Below are 5239 nucleotides of genomic sequence, written 5' to 3'. Positions count from 1 at the left end.
GACGCCAACTTTTGTGTGAGCTCAAGCTTTGTTGTCATTTGCTATCTGTGGAAGGACAAGTCGAATTGTGTTAGCCGTGTGGCCAAATCTAGCCGCTGTCAAGAAAGAAATTCCCCAACAGGTCCAGTGGTAGAAGCAGGGAATTGATAGATAGTTCCCTGTTGAAAGAAGCAGGTGCCTTTTAAAATAAAATCAAATCCATTTTCAAAGCATTGAGAAGGGCTGCCGAACGGTTTCGCGGGCTTAACTGGAACCTGCGATACCGGGGAACCCGATAAAGCGGAGAAGAGGGAGGAAGATTTGGTCAGTGGCACCATGCAAAAAGAGACACCTACAATCCACAAAGTCGATGTAAAACAAGAACCTACCACCCCTTATCTGACGAGTAAGATTACCAAAACAGAAGCTATGATACCCATCATAAAAGAGCCGAATGCACATCTCTGTCAAAATGGACCCGCTTTCTCATTTAAGGTGGTTCTAACCAGTTTCAACACTGAAACGATTGGCACTACACACTGTATCACGTAACAGCATTGTTAGGGTACCACTTGAAACACCTGAACAAGATGCAGTCATTATTGTGACATAATAATTTACGTTGGCAACAGGAACCCCAGCAAAATCACCCTATACTTCGGCTTTAGTTGCTCTTATCTAAAAAACAAACTCGGTGTGAAAGTGATCAGAAGGCCAAGATGAAACTTTCTGCAAAGTTCAAAAAAATTCTGTAACGCAGAATCAGAGCCACCTTAATAAAAATCATAGATTTTCATCTTGGCCTTGTGATCACTTTTCAGCTATAAAAAATGGGGGTCACCGGGTTTGTTTTTGAGATATGTGCAACACAAGACAAAAGAAAGGGTCTTATTGCAGGGTTTTCTGGTTGCCACGGTGGCTTATTGCGTCACAATAATGACCGCATCTTGTTCAGCAATAATTGGCGTTGCTTATGGCACCATAACATTGCTAATACGTGATACAGCGTTCTAATGCTAAGCCTTGTAATGAGGACGTCATTTGAAAGCTTCGAAACTGGCTTTAGCCATCTTAAAGGAGGCCTTGATGAAAGAAATAATGGCTAGCGGGATAAGCCTCAGAAAAAGACAGAAACCTCTCTCAGACAAAGAACAGAGACGAACTTACAGGAAGTTCGAAACACGCTAAGACGTTGAAGTACAAGTACGTGAAGGTTGAAAAAAATTATGAAGGTAATCGACTCCTTACCCGAAAAGAAAACAAGGACCGAAGCCATCGTGAAGAAAATCATTCATGTCAAGAAAGGTTTAAAATTGCCTTGAATGCCTGATTAAAGGACACTCATACTAAACTACTGTGTGTGCAGTTACTGACTCATTACTCGGGTGCAACTTCCGTAAGACTGACTAAAACCCTTTTTTTAATTATTTAAATTTATTTACCGCCGAAGGTAGGTGAAAACACAATAGGACACTAAGTCTAAAGAGGTATTAAAGGTATTAAATTAAGAATAAACAGTCTTTCTTTGTATGATAGTTTATTATTCTTGCATATGAAGAGTGAAGCGCGCCTTTGGAATTTCTCTACTTCTATCGTCAGCATTGGTGTTTGTGGAGCCCAAACTTCAGAAGCATGACAAAGATGGGAACGCACCATAGAGGTGTATGACAGTTTGACTGCTTTTTTGTCGATAATTTGAGGACAGTTTCTCTTGATAAAACCAATCATGCGGTGGACTTTAGCTGTCATATATCTGACGTGATCAGACCATTTTAGATCCTTTGTAACTTTTAAACCCAAACCTTTCATGGAGGTGACCACTTTAAGGATGGTACCATGCATCGAGTGAATAGGAGCTGTCAGGACTAATAAGTTTTCTGGAGACTCTCAGATTTTCGAACCTTGAAGGCTGAAAACGCATCTGATTTGCCATGGAACAACTAATAAGGTTATTTCAGTCAGGATGGATGATGTCAAATTGTCCAACTAATTCAATGCATTTGTAGCATTTTGAATCTCCGCAACCATTGCCAGTGTATGAAGGGGGTAGTTTCTAAAGAAACTGTGGTGCTGTGTTGGTGGGGAAGTAGTATACACAAATTTTGGTTTTATCAACGGAGTTGATAATGTAAATTGGCCACCGTACAGAGATTCTAAAAGCTGACGTCGAGTGTTAGCCCTTCGTCAGAGCAAATCGAGGAATTATGGGTTACATGTAGTTTTTATAGTAGAGTGGGAGCTACGCTATTGGTGGTAACATGGCAACGCGAAAAATAGGAATACTGTATATTAGTTAAATGAAAAGCGTTCGTTAATACCGTGAGGATTAAGAGTGCCGATTTGGAAGATGAATTTTTGTTCCAGATTCTTGCGGCTTTCCGTCGTACCTAGATTTAGGGAAAGGCCGCAGATAGCCTCGTGTTTTTTGGAGTGGTTAGGGAGATTTAAAATGATGAGCGACTAACCCTAACCCAGTGTAGTTTCAATTGTAACATTGGGCATGTCATTTACATATATAAGAAACAAAGTCGGCCCAAGGAAAAATCCCTGGGGAACTCTAGGCTTGAGCAAAGACCATTAATAATCACACGCTAGCAGCGACCACAACGACAACACTAAAGTATCTGGTCAAATTGTGTTTTAAAATGGTAATCCCTGCCCAAGGTTTCCCTTTAACACCCTGCTGTAAGGTCCGTCTTAATGGTCCTACTTACCTACCTACTTACTTACTTAAATTGTGAATTCACATCCCAGGTACTGGATGATTAAAATTCAGACACAAAGAACTTTTACAAAAAGGATTTTTAACAAAAGTTGTTGCATTAAAATTGGCCCCACCTTATATGGGTTGCTGCCATGTGTCAGTCTCCATTTCAACCTCTTGATCTTGTTTTTCCAGGGCCTGATTTACCTGAAAATTAAATGAGAACCAATCGGCTAGTTAATTACGTGTTTATTGTGCCGGTAAAATCCGTTTTCAGGTTGAATCCGTTTGTACCTAGGTTAAACTGGTGATCCTCATTTTATCTAGGTTGAATACGCACGCATGAATTGAAGAAACTTATTTTGGAGCCTAAATTAAGCCTCGTGAAAAATTAGAGCCAGGTTAAGGTTAGTTTTGGTTATTGTACATGGATACTAATTGACTTACGATACAAAAGTGAATAATGAAAAGAACTGTGTTGGATTGAGCATGTTGATCTTTGTAGTGTCGGGTTGAGGACACAACCGAGTCGGTAAGATGTGTTGACATGCGTAATACAGAGCTTGATCATGAGGGATGGTATAAGTGTTTTCAAACCTTTTTGGGGGGTTGATAGCTGCTTTAAACTAGATAGAGCTTGATCATGAGGTGACCGATTCCGCGAACACCTTCGCGATGTTGAGAAGAATGACAAAGATGCATCTAAGCCAGTCGCTCGCCATTTTAATCTGCCTAACCACTCCAAAAAACACATGGCTATCTGCGGCCTTTCCCTACATCTAGGTACGACGGAAAGCCGCAAGAATCTGGAACAAAAATTCATCTTTCAAATCGGCACCCTTAATCCTCACGGTATTAACGAACGCTTTTCATTTAACTAATATATTCCTACTTTTCACGTTGCCATGTTACCACCAATAGCGTAGCTCCTACTCTACTATAAAAACTACACGTAACCCATAATCCCTCGATTCGCTCTGACGAAGGGCTAACGCTCGAAACGTCAGCTTTTAGAATCTCTGTACGGTGGTCAATTTACATTATCAACTCCGTTGATAAACCAAATTCTTTTAAACTAGATAGGGTGCATAGTCAACCAGGTAAAAACGGATTCAGTTCAACTAACACCGGATTTGACCGACAACATAAGCACCACATTCTAATATTAACTCTAAAAGGCTTTCGGCAATAAAATAAATGTTTTATCTGCGATATACAAATGAAAAAATGCTTCGGAAATATAATTTTAAGGAGCATCAGGCCTAGGTAAGGCAACCCAGAAATTTGGAGCCTAACGTAATCATCTTAGTTTTTCTACTGAGACCCGCTCTAGAAGGGATCTCCCTCTGAATAGTGGATTAGCCTTCTCCTCGAATAATGATGCCTGGTGGAACCTACAATACTCGTCAAAAATCTTGAAACACTTGTGTCTATTTCTCCTTCCCCAATGTTGATTTGGGTATCACAGTGGTCTCAGTGCTTCAAAACACGCGTGGCTCAACATTGGGGAGGGAGAAGGATCATTTCATGGGGGAAAACAGTGTGAAGTAGAAATCTCAGAATTTTTGTGGAAAATTCGACACAAACGGTGTCTGTTTCAACGATTTGTGACGAGTATTGTAGGTTGCATGATTTAACTACTTGCAATGCTCTAGTTTTATACCCGGAACTCTTGCTCATTTCTCGAACTTAAGGCAACACCTTTTGCGTGAAAAAGGCTGCATATTCTTTTTCCTAGAAAAAGGACGATTCTCGACCCGTTATTGTAAATGGGAAAAGTTTGGATTGCGTCAGTAGCGCTAAGTTGCTGGACCTCACAATTTCAAATGACCTTACTTGAAATGAACACATCAGCTTAGTAATTAAGAAGGCTTCAAAGCGCTTGTACTTTCTGGGACAGTTAAAGCGAGCTAGCCTGTGAGGTCACCATGCCCATGAACTTATATTGTTCTATTGTACCTGTATTAGATCAATTCTAAGCTAAGCCGCACCAGTATTTCATTATGCTCTTCCGATGTTTTAAAGAATGATCTAGAGCGTGTACAGAAGAGAGCCTTGGCCATTATTAGCCCTGTATTGAGTACTCTGAGGCCCTAAGAAGAGCGGGAATTCCCACAGTATTAAATTATAATCAACCTATATGTAATAAGACATTTAATTGTATTTTTAATGAGCTCATGCCTGAAAGTAATGTAGCATAGTTTTAAAATCTCGTTTTGTGTTGGGTAATATATTATCAATGATTACTAAATAGATGCATTTAGAAATAAATTATTAGTAGCATCAGTTTTTAATATAGTTAAAACTGTAAATACGCAATTCAGCCAATCGGCTGCCAAGTATTTGAAAATAAACTAACTAACTATCTATCTATCTATCACATTTCCCAAATTTCAATTTTGTTTCCTTTTTCCAAGTGAGTGTTTCATTTCGTCCAGCAAAATTTCGGCATTTGATTGTATTCTACAAAGTGATCTTTTAGTAGCTTTTTGGCTTCTTTCTTTTTAACTAACGATATGTTTGAGCATATTTTGTTTTTCAGAGGTGTTGCTTTTC

This window comes from Montipora capricornis, chromosome 13 (assembly GCF_036669925.1).
Source record: "Montipora capricornis isolate CH-2021 chromosome 13, ASM3666992v2, whole genome shotgun sequence".
Lineage (NCBI taxonomy): Eukaryota > Metazoa > Cnidaria > Anthozoa > Scleractinia > Acroporidae > Montipora > Montipora capricornis.
Note: the sequence above shows the minus strand (reverse complement) of the source record.